Source organism: Puma concolor, chromosome E4, assembly GCF_028749965.1.
Source record: "Puma concolor isolate L17-30 chromosome E4, mPumCon1.1.hap2, whole genome shotgun sequence".
NCBI classification, from domain to species: Eukaryota; Metazoa; Chordata; class Mammalia; order Carnivora; family Felidae; genus Puma; species Puma concolor.
The window spans coordinates 35,400,488-35,421,571 of NC_141683.1; positions in this window are offsets into that span (position 1 = coordinate 35,400,488).

Below are 21,084 nucleotides of genomic sequence, written 5' to 3' on the forward strand. Positions count from 1 at the left end.
TAACCAATATGTAGCATTCCTTCATATACATATATTAAATGCGTTAATTTTATTTAACCATTTTCCTAGCTTTGGATGCCTATATAAACAGAGCTGCAGTGAATTATCCATGTCTGTATCTCGTTATGGTCCTGTGTGGAAATTTCCATGAGATATATACATCTACGAATGGGGTTGCTAGGTGATCAGGTGAAGCACATCTCCCCCCACTAAGTGTTCCTGGATTGCACTCTAGAATGTCTGTTCCAGTTTGATTTCCCATGAGCAGGTGCACAAATGTCCATTTCACCACATCCCTAACAGTGCTTTATATTAATTCTCGGCTCTGCCACTTTTTTTGCTATGTAATCGTTGGTGAAAATACTTAACGTCTCTATCCCTCAGTTTCCTCAACTGTAAAATAGGGTGATTCTAACTAGCATCTTCCCTATAAGGTATTAGGAGGATTTAATGAGTTTTGCTCAGAGCAGGGCCTGGTGCAGGTGCTAAACTTTTGTTTACTTTCAAATGTGTACCATATAATAGACATCAAGTATTATGTTTTGTTTTAATTTGCTTTTCGCTCATTATTAAGGAGGTAGAGTATAACTCCATATACTCATTAGCTGTCCAGACTTTCCTTTCCCTTTTTGTGACTTGCCTATTAATATTTTGTGACTTGCCTGAATAATATTTCCCAGTGTTTCACAGCTTATGTTCATCCCCACAAAATCAAAACCAAGTCCCCAATATGTCTAATATTTAAACTTGCTTACCTACTATGAGCTGGGCAGGAAGATTCTGCCCATGGGAGAGAATCACTGACAGATAACACACACAGTTGTTATACACTGGGGTGCCTCATAAGCATCCCTGCCATGCAGTGGTGCCCTGCCTTGGTCTAGTCTTGATCACTCCTGAACAATAGTTAGCCCCATTGCTTAGAGAATATCACCGTCATTAGGGTTGTGGATTTGGTTTTGGTCCGGTTACGTCCCGGTGTCCCTCAATCTGTGACCCTGGGGGGCAAGTCTATGGCCTCACCATCGATTGGTCTCAGAGGGGAAAGTATCGGAGAGGTGAGGATCTGACTCCCTGTCACTCTCTCTGCATTACCAGAAAAACAACTGGAGACATGGGTGAGCCACACAAGTCACTTTTGTGCAGGGCAAAGACCATTATAAATGGGCTAGTCTGCCGGCAAATTGACAAATGGAATTTTCTTATATGTACAGAAAGCATGATTCATAGCTTAAAAACGAAAGGGATTTAATTTACTAAAGTATTTCGTGGAGTTAGAAATTGGTAGATTCAAGCACCATCAAAATAATGAAACAGTTTCACTTTGTAACTCAGCCGGATTCTTTTTCATTTCTTAATTCTTAACCTTGTTACTTATAAAGGATATTGACATATTATTTTTGAAAGGTTGCAAATAAGCTACCGTCTGTGTGTGGTTTCCGGCCCACCCAAAAGGCAGCATATTCTTCCTGTTGTTCCGCATTCTTGTTTGTAAAATTTTTCAAGTTAACGTTTATTGCTTTGGAAATCATTAATTCAAAATGATCACATGGCTCAAGAGGCAAGCTCCCTCGAGGCTGGGCCCTGCAGGTGAGAGCGAAGGGTTCTGGAGCAGATGGCAGGATGTAATCTCTGGGGGGGGGGGGGGGGGGGGGGTCAGGTTCTCTGGCTTTGAGATGGTGAGAATAAAGGAGATCTGTTGTTTTTAAGAGTGAAGAGATCCCGGCCGGACTAACTGGTGTTTGGAGCCAGAGTTTTAGCTGATTTGGGGTAATTGATAGAGAGATTCTCTTCTCGGCGAGTATAGACAGCACAATACCTTGCTTGGGGGTTGAATGGTCTTCATGGAAGAGCCTCTAACTTGAAGTTAAAAAACAGAATTGTTTTGACTACGGTTGTTTTCCAAACCCATCGTGTAGAAAATGATCTCCCTTGGGGCTCCTGGGTGGCTCAGTCGGGTTTGGAAAACAACCTACCTGTGAGCAGCTCGCTGGGCCGGTGAGTTGTCTCGTCTCTTAGCACATGTGCAGAATTTATGAAAGTGAGCTTTCTAATCTGTGTGATGGCTTTTCCAATTCAATTAGGCAATAACTTGAATTCAGGAGCCCTGTCTGAATTAGGAACACTCGGTAATTTTTGCTTTGGCCAGGAATTTGTCTGATTACTCTGCCTTGGATGGTTTCCTTATGTTATCATTTTACTCATATTTCCCAGAGACATTCTTCTAACCAAATGTAACAGAATATGGTAACAAGAAACTTTTGCCTTTATTTTCCATAAATCCAACCCTAGAAATAATAAATTCTGGAGTGAAGTCACTGCTATGATTCAGAAGGCTCCAGTTAAAAGAGCTGTGGGTAGCAGGTCGTGACACAACAAAGGGAGTGTCCATAAATTATAATTAAGGACGATAATAGCTACTAACACTTGCTAGGGATTACAAATATTTTTGAACATTGTGCTAAGCCCTTTAAAGGCATTATCTCACTTAATCCTTTCAATGACCCTATGATGTAGATATTATGATCATTATTTCCACTTTACAATGAGGGAATTGAAATATGAATAGGTTCACTAACTTGCCCAAGCCAGTAATTAAAGGACCTTGGATTGAGCCTGATTTTGTACAACTCCAGAGCCCCCGCCATCAACAGCCACCATATTAATTGCTACCCCAGCTGAGGACTTTTAGGTTTTATTCCTACTACGTGTGCTGTGTGGGATGCCAGGGTGATTGCGTGTGATTATAACGAGGGTCAAGACAGTGGTTGAGGCCATAAGTACTCAGTCTGTGGTGGAAGAGAAATCTCTGTGAGCCAGAGTTGTCAGGGAAGTAATTATGGAGTTGGTGGGTCTAGAAAAATGGGAAAGGATTTGGCCAATGCTTTGAAGAAGATGCTAGCAAGGAAAACGAAATAACCACCTCCCCCCACCAGACTTATCTGAAACATTAAAAAAAAAAAAAAAAAAAGACAGTAGAGTCATATACTAGAATATCTTCTGACCAGTGGCTAGGGTAATGTTATGAAGTCCTATGACAACCCTGGCTTTCTTGCGAAAAGCCGTTATTGTTATCACTTGTTCCAAGAGACAGGGAAAGATCTATATCTGAAAGACCTGCCCCGAAGACCTCATTCTAAAGCCTGGTGTAATGAAGCTAGTCAGATACCAAGGTTCTTATTACTTTTCAACACTTGGGAAGATTCCAAAATGGTGGCTGCCTTGACAGATCCATGAAGTATTAATGGAATTTTGTCTAGAAGGAAATAATTTACTTAGGCATGCCAACCCAGAAGCAACGATCAAGGAAAACTCGAGCTGCTGGTAGAAGCATCGCTTTCCTCTTCTGAACGAATAGGTGATATGATGGAAAGAAGAGCTTGCCTTTTGTTGGTTTTGTCCTCTGGTCCGTGGCATGGTCTTCTCCATCCTGAGTTATTGGGTGACATAACACGCACTCCAGCAGAACACATTATTATTATTCAAGAGCGAGTGACTTGAAATTGAAATGCTCACACGGTTGTGAACTCCAACAGCGTTAAAAATAAATCCCTTTATCTGTTCTACATTCCTGGGTTGGTATTCTTTTCCATTGGAGCCCCCTTTAAAAGATGTGTGGCCTGCACGTTGAACAAGATCGAATGTGACTTTGCAAAAATAGAATGCCTGGTCTCTCCTCTTTCCCTCTCCACTCAACAATGCAAGATAAATTCACTCCACGGGAACCTTTTGTGGGCTGTACTGCTCAGGCAATTTGCAGTTTGCTGGGGGAAAGGCAGCTCACGCTACATTTATCACCCCCTGCCGCCGGCTACAATTCAACCCACTTCGAACCACTGAGCAGAGGTGCTGATGGGGGCTCTGACATTAGAATTCCACATCATAATGGAAGTGCAGGGAAGCAAAAGACAAATGTATCAGGGCCACTCCAGGTCTCCACTAGGGAGAGGGTCAAATGCATGACACTGGGTGATGGGGGCCAAAGAGGAGTGTTCTGCAAGAATAAAAAATATGATGACATTCTTCTTCCTCTTTTATATTTTTTCCTTCTGGTGGTCCTAGTGCAAACAGTGAGTTTTCTATTGTTATTAGAATCATCAGCTCATATTGTGAGTGGTAGCCTCAATTTCACTCTACGATCACTGCACAACTCAACATAGCAAACAAATAAAAATACAGGGCCCTGACCTGTTTTCCTTTTCTTCTTCTATTTCACCCAGGGGCTTGTTCGCTAAAAAAAAAAGAAAAGAAAAAAACCCACAACCAAACAAAAAGAACAGTGGAAAGTGGGTGTAGTTGGGTGGTTGGGTGGGGTTCGTGTTTGACGATTCCCACGTCTCCAAAAACCAAAGTGTATTTCTCACGAAAGTCAAGGATGGGGTCTACATTACACAGCTACTCAGGGACTCAGGCTGCTGGAGCACAAGTTTGTTGCAGCACCATCCAGAACACATGGATTCATCAATAGTCCTGGCAGAAGAGGAGTCTGCTGAAGAGTGTCTCACTGGCAATGAAGTTCTTTGACTCGGAAGGAGAGCATATCCTCTCTGATCATAGTCTGTTGCCCAGAACCATTCCCATGGTCTGCCTAACTACAAGTGGTTGAGGGAGTATAACCTTATAACCCTCTTGTATGCCTAGAAGGAGGGGAGAATTGCCCATGGGTGAGCCCTGGAAGTCTTTACCGTTGTTGTATTACGTCTTTACTGTAGGTTGGATTAGTGCAGTAGCTCTACGTGGAATGATAGAGTTTTGCTTTTATTTTTAATAAACCCAATATTCTCACCACTTATTTTTACTTCCAGGCATAGTGATAGTCATAAATGGTCCAACAGTCATAGGATTTCAGTACTAAAAGGACTAAATCAACCCTAAGTGAAAGGATAGGAAGACTGAGACCAGGAGAGGTTGTGACTTGTCCACAGCCTCACCATTGTCAGCAGAGACAGGTTAATTTTCAGGCTAGGACTCTTTCTCTGCAGCAAGTTGCCTTCCTGTTGTATCCCTTGGTTGGCATCAGGGGGAATGTGATATCAGGGGGCAGCGTGGTGCAAGTCTGACCAATAATGAAAGGGAGACAGGATGAGATTCAGTGACCAAATGGACAGCATAGGGCTTATTTTCAGTGTTACCATCCAAGGTATTCATAACTCTGTTTAGAAAGGATATGTTTTTCCTGGGTTTCAGCACCAAACAAACAAAGAACTGATACGTTTTTATAGTATTCATCCACTTTTCTCTATCCACTGCTGTTATTTTTGACTTGTTTAGTTTCACACCGATGACAAATTTTTCTTTTTCATTCGCTTCAACGTCCATATTTGATTTTAGGGCCATGTGTTGATCCATGCCAATGCTTCCTAATCTTTTTTATGCCATGGCACACATAGTAAATGTTAATATTGGATAGTACGATGGAGTAAAGCCAACGAGGCTGCTTAATCCTTGAGAAAATTAGTTATGAGTTCTGGCTGCTTCAGGTCCCAGCCTGGCTACCTCAGGAGCTGAGTATCGATACTTTGGTACACCAGCAACTCATGCATGCGTAGGTTGAGAAGCTCTGGCATTCAGAAAAGTGCGCTGAGCTGGACGTAAGATCCTCTTCTGCATTGGTTGGATTTGAAGTCAGAATTATTTCTGTATTTATCTGTGTTGAGGTGAATACTCAAAGGGGGCGTTGGCTAGAAGTGATTGTTAGAAGGAAAAAAAGACACCTCACCTTGAGCCCACTTGGTCAGAGAAGCCTTCTTGGAAGGATTAGATTTTCAGCAATGTTTAGAGAATGGCTACCCACACCAAGTTGGAATTCACAGAAAAGCTTGTAACCCTGGAGTGCTATCTGGGGCCATTCTGGAGGTATAATGAAGCCATTTTAAATAAGGGCTATTTTCAGCAAAAAATGCTTAACAGATCAAACGCCTCTGGGCTTCTGCAGGTTTCAGAGGAGGCAGAATGGGAAGCCACACTGATGAAACACTGCTAACAGGCAAATGTTCCCTTTTGGCTTGAGGTGAGCAGCTCATGGGTTGCAACTTGGGTGGGAACTCTTTGGTGGCCAGCTTAGGTAATGAGCATCTGCTGGAAAGCCCTTGTGAGCATTATTTGTGCTGCTGTCTGTGCAAAAATATCCGTTCCCTTTATAGTGTGGGGTTTGAAAGGAAAATGGCATCCCATTGGATGAAAAGGGTTTGATCACTGGCTAGCCCTATCTTTTTGGTCCTTTATGATTCTTTTCTATGTCACCGTTTGACATCTATCATTATAATGCTGCCAGACAATTTTCGCCCTCCCTTCTTACTACATGGAGATCTCTTTGTTAAAAAACAGAATGCTAATGTTGTTTCAACTGAGAAGGTGTGGTGTGGTGTGTGTGTGTGTGTGTGTGTGTGTGTGTTGAGTCTGGACATACTTGTTTGTGGAGCATGGACAGAAGGCTAGAATTTTTTTTTCTAACATATTCACTGACTCTCTGCCCAGGAACCCAAATGCTATGGAATAGACAGAAGTAGGTCAGGACAGGAATTGTCCTATCTCAGCATATTACAAGGTGGGTGTGACAAGTGAGTGATAAGTGAGCCAGTTCCAAGACGGAAGTAGGAAAAACCAGAGATGGGTGGGGTGACCATACAATTTATCACCCACACGGTGACACTTACAAGAATGAAAGGGGGTGTTATTAATAATTACACTGGGACAACATGTGTAAATTGGGGCTGCCCTCAGCTATCTGGGAGGAATAGTGAGTCTCGAGACGGGCTCATTGTCAAAGTGCCAGGGGAGGAGCATGATAGAACCTGGTCTTTCCATTGAAAGGGAGTCAGGGGCATGGCCAATGTTATATAATGGAATAACATGATGGCATTGCAGAAACTAAATGGGGCCGGTGAGAGAACCGAGGTCTTCCGTGGTTAATACAGACTTAAAAGTAAGTAAGGACTAAGAAGAATTATGCTTGGAAGGTGGGAGTCATGTGGACCTGGGGTCCTCCAGGGCAATGAGTTGTTTGCTCTTTTGGAGGGCTGGCAACTGCCCCCTTTCTACTATGAAAATCTTTTTTGCCCAGCTAAAAGGCAACGTTCCTCACATTTGACATCTGTTGAGAGCAGGAGATCCACTTTTGAAAGAAGCAGTCTAGCAGGGCCACGTGTAAGGATGAAGTGCTAAGAGTACAGGTGATTTCTGGTGGAGAGCTGTCAGTAATTATGGGGACAGTCCATTTGAGGGACACCCCCCATATCGCCTTCCAATTTGTACTCTACACGCAAGACTAATATTGGGTGCAATAAGGTGAAAAATTAAAGCTCAAGAAAGTCTATAAGTGAGGTTTTCTTCTTCAGGATGCTACATTCAGAGAGGCAAGGGTTTGTTGAGAATCCTAGGAGCACTGTGCTTTTCGGGGAAAGCATCTGGTACTCAGCAGAGTTCCAGGGGAATTCATTCATTCATTCATTCACTTGTTGAGTTATCTCATTCATTCGTTCACTTGTTGAGTTATCTACTATTTTATTCATTCATTCATTCATTCATTCACTTGTTGAGTATCTACTATTTTATTAACTGGCTACCTACTAGTAACTGCACCCCATACCTGAAACAAGGGATATGGAGAGAGATGAAACATGGTCCCTTCTTTGGAGGAACAGTAGGAAAATTGTAAGGAATTACACTATAATCGTAAAGTACCGACATGGGAAGGGATAAAGTGTTATGGAGAGTCAGGGAAATGACCATTTGGGCTCAAGTTTACCAGGCGTATTGAGCTTTGACAAGTATATCAGGTAAAAAAAAAAAAATTCCAGCAGAGGAAATGGGATGATGAAGGAACCGAGAGGTACAACAAGGATGTGGAGTGTTTGAGAAGGGGATACACGCTTAGCTGCCCTGACGAGGCGGTAGGCAAAGAGGAAGTGACAAAAAATTAAATCTGGGCTGTGTTGGGCTGCTGGGTCCAGATGTCAAAGTACAGTGGTGGCAAAGGAGGAGACTTGAAAGACTTGAGAGGAAAAAAAAGGGTATCGGAAGCTATCAATCCAACAGAAACAAAGAGAAAATATGTAGGAGAAACATAGAGACGTAGATATCCGTGGAGAGAGGAACGAAATACTCAAAAGAACCGTTACAAGGTCTAAAAGACACACAGTCTGACTTCCCTTAACTGCCTTTCCGGGCCTGGGAGCTGTGGCTGAGGCTTGTGGTTCTGGGGCCACCGGGACTCAGCACAGATGTTAGGGTAATGACACCACCAAGCCTTCCCGTAAAGGGAAAGACCCAGCCCACGCCTTGCCTCCAAGAAGCATCCACGGATAGGCAAATCAGAGTGGCTTTTTATGTTGTTCTTTAAACTCTACTCTTCAAAGCGAAGAAGGGGACGGTGCATGGAGAGGGCAAATTGAGCTCTGTGGTCGAAAGCTCTGCCAGGAGCCCGGGGCCCACCCTGGGGCAAGTTTTGTGGCCAGGTTTTGAGGAGGCAGTCAAGGAAAATGCTGGTGCTTTACTACAATGCCAAGCTACCTGCTGGCACAGATTAGCCCGAAGAAAGGCCACATTTATGTAAAAGAAAATGTGGATCCCCAGATCCTGGGCCATGTGTTTCATAAGGGACTCTTAGACGCACTGTGGTTCTGCTCACTCACTGTCCCACCAGGCTGGCTCCCAAGCAATCCAGATAAAGATGGGAACTTGGCTCCAAAGCCTCGCTCACCCCCATCATTATGGCGGTGGAATATGCAAATCCAGATTCTCAAACAAACACACAGATACAAGGGTATATTTCTTATTTATTTATTTTGCAATTCTGCTTCTTTTGGGAAAATGAGGCTTGTTTCCCTCAGCCCAGTAGCATGGGACTACCCTGGAGGCCACAGGGAATAACAACCAGCTCTTTCAAGCCCCATGAGAGTCAGTGGGCGCTGAGGGTGCCAGCAAGAAGCGGGAGGAGGTGTGGGGACCACAACCCGGCAGCCCTTATTTCCATCCTTACTTCTCCGTAGAGATACATCAGTTAAGAATGTGGTTCCTGCTGGTCACAGGTATATGATCCCCCCCGCCCCCCGGGAGGGACAAACATGTTCTTCATTTCATCAATCAATATTTATTTATGTGGTAGGTGGTTCTATGACCACTCAATAGACAGGAAGTGGAGACAGGCAAGAGTAAGTAGGTCGCTCAAATCTGTGGAGCAAGTTTGTGACAGAATCAGATTCAAATATAGGCAAATTGGCTTCAGGGCCCATGCTCTCGGCTGCATGTTATGCGCACGCAGCTTGAGGAGTCAGAGAGCAAGGGTCGAGAAGGTCTCAGAGAAGAGATGGTGACGGAAGGCCTCTCTGAGGAAGGCATTTGAGCAGAGAGCTGAAGGTTGAGAATAACCCAGCCCTGAAATGACCTTGAGGAATGCCACTATCGTTTGTCAAACATTCCCGAAATTACAAGGGCACGCCTTAATTTTCTTCTGCCAGGTGTGCAGACCTAGACCGTATTCCCCAAGCTGTGTAGTGACAACCTTGGGGTTCGTGGCCCTTCATTCATCCCTCATTGCCACTGCTCGGAAGGAAGATTGGCCTGGGAGCTGGTCTGACTAATGAACCTTCACTGCTGGTCTCTGTGAATCGAGGCAGCTCTAAGGGTCCCTTCTCCCCCGAACCATCCCAAGTCAGAAAACTCTGGCCATATCATAGGCCTTGCAGGTCTCCATCAGTTGTGCGTATCTTCTGTAGAAAAAGTGCCTCCTCCCATGCTCGCAACCCTGTGGGTATGAACTTGTCACCAAAGCCTCGTGGACGGAGCTGCTCTCGATGCACGCACTCTTTACCTGTGTATCCTCGACTGCATTATTTCCCTCACCTTCTGTCACCAAGGCAGATGTTTCCACGGAGCTTCCCCAAGTGACCATGGCAGGGTCATTTCTACTTCTCCACAGCTGGTCTTCTCTCTTTCTTCCTTTCTTCCTCTTAGCTGAGTTCTCAGATCCTGACCTAGATCAAGGACTCAAACCAACTCACAACATCTTATGATGGTTTAGCACTGAATCATTTTCCTTTTTATTCTGGCCGAGGATATGGTGCCTAGTACTAATTCTGGCATTTCATTTTCTCTTTCCATCCACCCCCTCACCCATGGCACACCTGTTCTGAGAACATCTCTTGCCTTTATCTTGTGCCCAATTACAGTTCTGTGAACCATCCTAGAAAACAATAATTTTTTTTCATCCCACTCCAAGTTTTTCTCTAGCCTTGCTTTTCATTTTACCAAGTTTTTTTTTTTGTTGTTTTTTTGTTTTTTAAATTGTGGATGGGATGTCTTGAATGGCAGTCCTGTGGCTGGGAGGCTGTTTGCTATTGCAGATGGCCAGATGGGACCACTAGGGTATCACTTACTTAGGGCTTCCTTTCCAACCTTCATTCACTTGCTGGGATCTGAGACTATTCAGATCCCTTTCTCCCTCTCTGCTCATTGCTCGAATGAGCCAAAATTAAAGAAGTCACAGAATCTCAGAGTGTGGTTAGAATCGGACTTCAGGTGAAGCTGACTGGGGGTTGGTCATAGGTAGCAAACCCACAAGGGTCATGGTATATAACAAGCCAGGAGAGATATGCGTTATGATGGTTCTGAGTATGGACCCTGGTGTCACAGAGGTTATGTGTGAATTCTGAATCATTCACTTAAGAGCTATGCAAACTTAAACAAGTTTAACCTCTCTGTCCTTCAAATTATCTTCCTATTAAATAGGCACAATTTCAATACTAATTTAGTACTTACCAAGAGGTTGTGAGATCTAAAAGACAATGTAGTTAAAGACTTCTGTTCTGGACAAGATAAAGAAACATGGATTGATTTTGCCATCCTTTCTGAAACAACCGAAGGAAAAACAGACAAAATATATGACACTCGGGTTTTGAGACGTTGGACATTCGGCAATAAAGGACTGTGATCCCCGAGAGGGGGAAACAAATGAGGTGAGGGCTACAATGACACCAGCTTACTGCCTTGAGGAGTTTCTAGCCTGTGACACAGGCAGGGAAATCCAGGCGGAGCCTATTGAACTTCCTAAGTTGAAAAAACTAAGTAAGAATCCAAGAAGTTCAAGGTAGCTGCAGTTTACAAGACAGAGAAGTGGAAAGGAGAAAGAGACACAGAGAGTGAATCCCAGAGATCTGCAGAGGGTCTTTCTTCAGTAGTTAGCGAAGTATTCATTAACACATGTGTGGTAGGAGAATCCCCGAGGCCAGGAAATAGTCATCTAAAAGCATTAGAGACAATGGTGCTGGGTGCTCATGCAGGGTTGCAAATGGTGCCCATTGCTACTACCCAGACTGGAAAAACTCATATTTAATAAGACATAGGGTGCCTACTCAGGAAGGTCTTGACTCTGTAGTGGAAAATAATTAGTCCTAGACCAAGCCCGGATCTGGCCTCACCTAACGCATCTTAAAAGTAAGACAGAAAAAGATCAAACTGTTTTCAAGTAACTCAACTCTGCCTGGAAACAAAGCTCAAAGATATTTACAGGAATTTAAAAAATACAGCACCCAGCAAAATAAAGTTCACAATGCTTGGAATCTAATAAAGGATTACCGGGCATACAAAGAAACAGGGAAATAGGACATCTGGTGATAAAAATAAATCAATTAAAGATGATCAAGAGATGACATAGATAACAGATTTAGACAAGGACAATAAAACAATCATTTAACTGTATTTATATGTTCAAAAAGTTAAGCAGAAACATGGAAGTTATACGAAGCATCCAAAAGGAACTTTGAACTTCTAGATACAAAATCCATAATGTCTGATATGAAAAATACACAGGATAGGATTAATGGCAGATTACACATTGCAGAAGAACAGATTTTTAAACATGAAGACATAGCAAGTGAAACTACCCGAAACGAAACCCACTGAGAAAAAAGGAATTTAAAAATAGAAAGAGCTGTGAGACAACTTCAAGCATCCTGATATGCATGTGACTGGAGTCCCCGAGGAAAAAGAAAGGGGAGTCAAAGTCATATTTTGAGACAGAATTGACAATTATTTTTCTAAACTCGATGAAAACTACAATGTTAAAGATCTCAGAAAATCAACAAGGGCCAGGTAGACTTGAACAAGGCTATCAACCAATTGGACTGATTTACATTTACAGAGCAACCCCACCCAATAACATCAGAATATATATTCTTTTTATGTATACATGGAGCATGGTCAAGTTTTTCTTAGGGACAGAAGCCTACCCTTAAATGCTTGTCCTGTGGCTGGAGGCTTGCTTGCTATTGCGGATTGTTAAGATGGACTGTATTTGGGGCCAGAAAACAAGTGTCAGTAAGTTTAACATAATTCAAGCCTGATAATATATGTTCTCTGACCACGATAGATTAAATGAAGAATCAATAAAAGAAAGATACATAAAAAATCTCTCAAGATTTAGAAACTAAATAATGCACCTCTAAACTAAATAATGCACCTCTAACTAATTGGTCAAAGACAAAATCAGAAATATTTTGAATTGCACAAAAATAACTGTATAATATATTAGAATTTGTGGGATGCGCTATGGCAGTATTTAGGGAAGAAATTATAGCTCTAAGCATCTATATTAAGAAAGAACAGTCTAAAATCATATGATCTCACTTTCTGTGTTATAAAAAAACTTGGAAAAGAAGGGCATCTAAACCTAGAGTAAAAGGAAAGAAAATAATAAAGATCAAAACAGAAATCACCAAAGTAGAAAACAGTCTGGCTAGAGGTTTTCCAATTTTATCAATCTCCAAGAACCAGTCACATGCTCAGGAAGCAAAGAGAGAACACAACTTACCAATATTAGAAATGAGAGGTGACCTCACTACAAATCTACAGATAATAAATGGGTAATGAGGGAACATTGTGGCCAACTTTACTCTTATAATTTTGACACCTTAAATGAAATTGACAAATTTCTTGAAAAGAACAAACTACGGATGCTCATCAAGAAAAAATAGATAATCTGAGTAGCCATATGCCAAAAAAGACATAGAATCTGTAAACATCTTTCCACAAAGAAAACTGTAGGCTCGGGGGCTTCCCTGATGAATTCTCTCCAACACGTGAAGAAGAAATAACACCAATTGTACATAAACTGCCCAGAAAATTGAAAAGGAGAAAATACTTCTTAACTCGTTTTTTTGAGGCCAGTATTAGTTTGATACCAAAACCAGAAAAAAACATAACAGGTACAACAACAAACAAACTATAGACAAATATCTTATGAAAATAGATGAAAAATTATAAACAGATTTTCATCAAATCCAATCCAACAATATAAAAAGGGAGAATAATATCTTGAACGAGTGGAATTTATCTTAGGGAAGTGAAGATAGCTTAACATTTGAAAATTAATCAGTGTAATTCACCATATCATCAAACTAATGACAAAAAACTATATGATCATCTCAATAAAGGCAGAAAAATCATGTGACAAAATGTAACAACTCTTCCTTAAAAAACTCTCAGCAAACTAGAAATTGAAGGGAATGTGTTCAACCTGATAAAGTCCATCTACAAAAAAAAAAAAAAAAAAAAAACCCAAACCTACAACTAACATCATAGTTAATAGTGAAAGACTCAATATTTCCCCGTAGAATCAATAACAAGACAAGTATGTCTTCTTTCTCTCTCCTCTTCTATTTAACATTGGAGATTAGTCCAGCACAACCAGGCAAAAAAGAAGTGAAAATCATGAGAACTGGAAAAGAGGAAGTAAATCTTTATTTGCAGATGATATGTTTGTTATGCAGGACAGTTATTTTTCAATCTCTGCTAGTTATTTTGAGTCTAATAATTTTTTTGTTTTGTTTTGGAGGACTGTCCTGTGCGTTGTAGGATGTTTAGCAGTAACCTTAGCCTCTATCCACTAGATGCCAGTGTTATTGCCCATGCCCTGAACCCAAGGCATGAAAACTCAAAATGTCTCCAGACATTACTGCATGACCCTCAGGGGGTAAAACCCACCCCTAGTTTAGAACCACTGATACAGAAAACTCTGATGGAATCTATAAAAATACTACTAGAACTAACGAGGAAGTTTAGCATGATTTTAGGAAATAAGATCAATATATAAAAATCAGTTACATTTTCATACACTAGCAATACATAAATGGAATTGAAATTAAGCTACAGTAACATTTACAATCATATCAAAAATATGAAATAGTGACAAATCTGATAAAAGATACGAAAAATCTGCACAATAAAACTACAATAGATTATTGAGAGACGTTAAAGACCTAAAGAAATGAAAAGATATACTTTGCCATGTGCCGAAAGACTCAATAGTGTTACGATGTCAATGTTTTTAATTTGATTACAGATTTAGTGCAATCCCAGTGGGGTTTTTTTTGTACAAGTTGATAAACTGATTTTAAAATTCACTAGATACGCAAAGAATATAGAATAGTCAAAATAACTCTAAAAAAGAACAAAGTTGGAAGGCTCACACTACCTTATTTCAAGGCTAATAAAGCTACAGTAACCAGGCCAGTGTGATATTAGTTTAAAGATAGACAAATATGTATCAATGGAAAATAAGAGAGAATCTATAGATAGACCTACACATATCTGGGCAAGTTATTTGACAAAGGTTAAATAGCAACTAAGTAGAAAAAGGATAGTCTTTAACAGGTGATGCTGAGCAATGGAATATCTATAGGAGAAAGAAAGAAAGAAAGAAAGAAAGAAAGAAAGAAAGAAAGAAAGAGGAAAGAAAAAGAGAAAGAGAGGGAGGAGGGAAGGAGGGTGAGAGGAAAGAAGGAAAGAAGAAAGAAAAAAATAAGTTTCAATCTATACTTTGCATGATATAGAAAAGTTAACTCAAAGGGGTCATAGACTTAAATGTAAAACCTAAACTAGGTAACTTCTAAAAGAAAACATAGTATGGAATATTTGCGATCTTGGATTAGGCACATTTTCAGAGATAATATACCGAAAGGATAACCTATAAAAGAACATATTGATCAATTGGACTTTATGAAAATTCAAACTTCTGCTTTGCAAAAGATACTGGTAGGAGAATGAAAAGACAAATCAGATTGGGAAAAAATGTTTACAAAGTATATATAAAGATAAATAATACATATGTAGAATATATGCATACGTCTGCATAGAACTCTTAAATCTCCATAATAAGACAACAAAATGAAAAGTTTTTTTCTTCAAAGTACACCATCATGAAAGTGAAAAAAACCACCCGTAGGAAACTTTTTTTCAAATTCTATGTTTGGTGAAGGACTTGTATCTAGAATACATACAGAACACTTACAACTCAATAATAATAAAAATAAAAAGTTACTCAGTGTAAACATAGACAAAGGATTTAATAGACATTTCTCCAAAGAAGATATGCAAAGGGCCAACAGGCACATGAAAAGACTTTCAATCTCATTAGCCATCAGAGACCTGCAAATAAAAACCACCGTGAGTTGCCACTTAATACCCACCCTGGTGGCTGTAATAAAAAAGACAGATAATAATAAGGCTCTTTGAGGATGTGGAGTCATCAGAAACCTCACATACTGCTGGTTGGAATGCAAAATGGTACGGATCTTTAAAAACCAGTCTGTCAATTTCTAAGAAAAAAAATGTTAAATATAGAATTGCCATATGGCCTTGCAATCCCTCTCCTAGGTATGCACACACACACACAAAAATAAAAGAGAATTGTATTGGAAAAAACCAGTCCTCCCTCCTATGTCTCTTTTACGTTCACGCAGAACACTGGACTCCTGGCAGTTCTGGTCATCAAATGTGTGGGAAAGTTCCCCACAGCTACAAGCAATTCTCCATAACACCAGCTGGGTGTCGTACAATTTAACTCCATGCCGACACTATCTACCTGAAGGTAGTGTCAGATCTCACAGGTTGAGGGTTCGGTCCCACAAGACTGCCCCCCACTTCCGAGGCCAATCACAGGTAGAGTTGACCCTGGAACAAAACAAAACGTGTTTAAACCACATGGGTCCACTTACATGCAGGTTTTTTTCTTGATAAGTACAGTGCAGCACTGTAAATCTATCTGCTCTTCCTTATGAGTTTCTTAATAACATTTTCTTTTCTCTAGCTTACTTTATTCTAAGAATACAGTATACTAAAACTTGTGTTAGTCACTGTTTGATGTTTTCGTTAGGCCTACAGTAGGCTATTAGTAGTTAAGTTTATGGGGAGTCAAAAGTTATACACAGATTTTTGACTGTACAGGGGTCAGCACCCCAGCCCTCGCGTTATTCAAGGGTCAACTGTGGTAAGTCCCCGGGTTCCCACAATATCTATCAAACTTGGATACAGACCGGAGTTTTTCATGATATCCTCCCCCTTTGGATTTGAGTACTTTTCTAGAGCAGCTCACAGAACTCAGGGAAACACTTACTTATGTTTACCTGTTTCTTCAAAAATATGACAAAAGATACAGATGAATTGTCAGATGGAGAGGTGCATAGGATGAGGTCTGGGAAGGTCCCTCGGGCAGGAGCTTTTGCCCCCATGGAGGTAGGGTATGTCACTGTCCTCGTCTGTGAATGTGTTCACCAATCTGGAAGCTCACCAAACCCCATAGGATTTCAGGGAGTCTTCCTCACGTAGGCACGATCAATCATTTGCTTCATTTCCAGCCCTTCTCCCTACTCTGGAAAATTGGGTGCGGGGGGACCTTTTAAAATTCCAAGTTTCTAATTATGGCATGGGCTCTCTATGGGACCAGCCTACATCCAGGAGCCTAATCAGAGTGTCCTTTTTTAAAAAAAATTTTTAATGTTTATTTATTTTTGAGAGACAGAGACAGAGCATGAGTCGGGGAGGGGCAGAGAGAGAGAGAGAGAGAGAGAGAGAGCGGCATAGAATCTGAAGCAGGCTCCAGGTTCTGAGCTGTTAGCACAGAGCCTGACATGGGGCTCGAACTTATGAACCATGAGATCATGACCTGAGCCAAAGTGAGATTCTTAACCAACTGAGCCACCCAGGCACCCCTGAATCTCCTTATTAGAACAGAAGACGCTCCGGTGCTCTTAGCACTTAGGAATTGTCAAGGCATTTAGGAGCCCTGTGTCAGTGATAAGGCCAAAGCCCAAACATGAGACCAAGAGATGCCTTCAGCTCTTTCGACTCTTAGAAAATTACAAAGCTTTCAGAAGCTCTGCACCGGGAAGGGGGGAGGGAGACCAATACGTATGTTTTCCATGATTTCATAAAAGTCCACAAAAAAGCTTGTAGACAAATATTCATAAAAGCATTATACATAATAGTCAAAAAACGAAAAGCCAAATGTCCATCAACTGATAAATGGATAAATGAAATGTGGCATATCTATAACAGAATATGCTGTGGCAATAAAAATAAATGAACTACTGATATATGCTATAACATGGATGAACCTTGAAAACATGCTATGAGAAATAAGCCAATCACAAAAGGCTACTTATTATATGGTTTCATTTATATGAAGTGTCCATAAATAGGCAAGTCTACAGAGGCAGAGAATAAAGTAGTGGTTGGCGGTCGGGAGTAGAGGCAGGAGGAGCGGAGGCGGGGAGTGACTGCTGATGGCTATGGAGTTTCTTTCTGAGGTGTTGAAAATGCGGAAAGTTGATTACGGTGATATTCCAAAATCTGGGACTATCCTAAAAATCCGCTGATTTGTACACTTTAAATGGGCGCATTGCTTGGTATATGACTTATATCTCAATAAACCTGTCATTTCAAAAAGGATAAGCACTGAGGGAGAGGGATGGGCCCTCCAAAAGTAGGTAGGACTTTCTGGGCGATGGGCATGCTCTACATGTTGATCATGGTGGAAGCTAGTGGGATTTGGAAGTTCTTCAGACTTCATGGAAATACATGCAAATGAGTCTTCACCAGCGTTGATCTTGTAAAAATCTCAATAATATGGAAAAAAACAACCTCCTTTTAAAAATGGGCAAAATATTTGAATACACGTTCACCAAAGAAGATACACAGATGGCAAATAAGCATATGAAAATATATTCAACATCATTAGTCATCAGGAAAAGGGGAGTAAAACCACAATGATGTATCGCTCACTACCTGTTAGAATAGCTAAAATTAAGATGATTGACTAAGTGTTGGCAAGAACTTATTGGAACTGGAATTCTTATACTACCGCTGCTTGATATAACATGGTGCAAACACTTTGTAGAGACGCTTGGCAGTTTCTTGAACGTTCAACATACGTCTACCGCATGACTGAGTTATTCCACTTCTAGGTATTTACCCAACAGAAATGAAAACACATGTCCATACAAAAACTTGTATATCCCGTAAATATTTATACGCAGTTTTATTTGTAATAGTGCAAAACTGGAAACAATCCAAATGCTCATTAACAGGTGAATGGATAAACCAGTTGTGCTCTATACTACCCAACAGTATCACGGAATGAACATTGAGTACATGTTGCATGATTCCATTGATTTGAAAATAGTAGAAAATGTGAACTAATCTATAGCACCAAAAAACCCCCCCAAAAACCACAGGTCACTGGTTGCCTGGGGAGGGGCGGGGTAGGAAAGGCATAAGGAAATTTTGGGGGGGGGTTGGTAAATGGATATGTTCTTGTGGTGATAATTTTATTGGTGTATTCATATGTCGAACCTTATCAAATTGCGTACCTTAAATACGTGCATTTTATTGTACGTCATCTGTACCTCAATAAAGTGGTAAAGCAAAGAGAATCCGTTTAAAGTTTCTGGCTGGCAGTAAGGGTTGTTTTCTCTGATTGCCCTTTGGCTCCACATACTGAACGTATAGGCAGGAAAAACCTCCCACCCTGGCCTGGATAGGATTCCCTGTTGGATCCCGGTGCTGGCTCTCAGGGCTGTCCGTGCCCCCCACACCCAAAAGCCATTTGGTAGAGAAAGAGGTTGGCGAAAACTTCTCTTTATGCTCTCAAAGAAAGGCTGGTTTCTTTAGTCCACAGCATTTCATGGCTCACACTAGGCCTTCTTGGTGTCTTGGTTTTAATAATTACTTCTTTATTTTCCGAATTTTCTTTTGGCCACCAACGCAAGTCCAATCATCTAACTCAAATTAATTCTACCAACGTTTTCAATGCTAAGTATGTGTAAGGTACGTGGCCGAGATGAGTAAGAAAGAGACTATGTCTAGAAGGACCTCATAGCAGGAGGGGTTTAAGGCCTCACAGGAGAACACTAGTAACTTACGGAGAGGCAGAGTGAGGATGGCATATGGTGGGGGGGGGCGCGCAGAAATACCGACGTGAGGGTTGACTGAGATGAGAACATCATCTGATCCTCCCTCTTTGACTTTTGTGGCCTCATCCTGACACCCCAGCTTCCCTTTTTCTTCCACTGCCAGGAAGACCGCAGATCCATCCAATGGAAAGACCGAGACGTGTTTCCTTGCTATTTGTCTTGCCTGCTGCCAGTACCTAGAGCAAAAGAAAGCTTCTGAGCTAACGGCTGACTTGGTGGGGGGGGGGGGGGGGTCTGGTATTTTTGCCTGTGCTTCTATCTGCCACTTCGAGGGATGAGCTAGCTGAGCTTGTGGATCTGATTTATGGAGGACTTCTAAAGACAACTTTCAGCTGTGTATTTGTATGCAGCTCTCTGTATGGGCTACTCGACAGGCATCCCGATTTAGGGGGAGAAGCATATGCATCTCAGAAGGAACCAGATGCTGCATAATCAAGAGTAATTTAGAAGGAAAAGAGAAGGTGAAAAAAGGACAGGCCCCATATCCGATGGCGTCAGAAAGTTTTGTGCCACAACCATCCCCTTTCTGAGGCTCCTGGGTGCTTTTGGTATCTCAAGCAGGTGCACCAGGAGCCATGGGCACCATTCTGGTAGCTCGATGTGAAAGTGTGAAAGAAGCAGCCATGGGGTCGGGGGAGTGGGAGCTATGGGAGCCCAAGAGCCACCAAAGCCAGCTGCTGCCATGGAAGGAATCACATTGTTAGCAGATGAGGCAGAACTGGCCCCCCAAAGAAATAAATGACCAACCCTACAGCCAAGAAATGCACTCAGGGTGGCGAAGCGGGAAGTTCAAGGTCTTTGGAGTCTCAGACCTGGAAAGACCACGCATGGTGAGAATGTGCTGTGCTGCTTCCTGACCACGAGAATGTCATTTTTTCATCCACGGCCTCATTTTATCCGTTGTCAAACGGGGGGTTCTAATAATAATGCCTGTCTTCGGTGGCTTTACGGATTAAACTGAATTGTGTGACGCGGGGAACTATAAAAAATGGTAAGATACATTTCTAGGTGGTTTTAAATGTGGGAGACACGGTATCTGGTCGAAAAGGGAATCTGTAGCTGCCAAAGATGTTTCCTTTGACCGGAGTCTGCTGGTCAAGTCAGGGCAGTAAACATTCAGAGCATTGGCCATGCCCACGACGAATGGAGCCATCCTTTCAGGCTTAAACCACCTTCTGCTAACAGCACATCAGGGAAGGATGCTTCTCCTTCCTACTTTGCCTTAGCAAAAATGAAATGTTTATTGCCTTGGAAAGAAGGGCTTGACCTTAGTCCAAAAAAAAAAAAAAAAAAAAAAGACAACTTCCAGGTCCTGGACTGATTTGTGTTTACTAGTTCTCTACGAAGGAAACTAAGATCCTTGGATACCATGGTCTCCTTAGTCAGGAGAGGGGGCAGAGCATAAATAAATGTCACTGGAGCACCATGCTGCTCTTGTAGGGAGATAGAACGATTTCCTTGAGCGCTGAAGAAAATGTCTCTTCGCGGGACTCTGATGGTCCCGTTAGTAGGTCATGTGCCTTCGCACACAAGCAAGCAAGAATTATTAAATTATATTCTTCCTGCTCAAAGAATCATGACAAGACTCATTCCCGAAAATTTCTGCCTGAGTGGAAGAGGGGAAGTCTCTGCGGTGTCTTGTAAACTGATATCTTCTCCAGCTGCCCTCGGAGTTTCTAACCTCGGATTTGCTGACAAGTTGCCCTCGTCTCTCTTCCCGTGGTTGCTGCCCACTGGTTCTGATCTGGCCAGCCAGGGACGCCACACGGTGCACCTTCTAGCCTCACCCGCCGTCACTTCTCCTGCCGCTTGTCCACTGAATGCCACGCGGTCATTT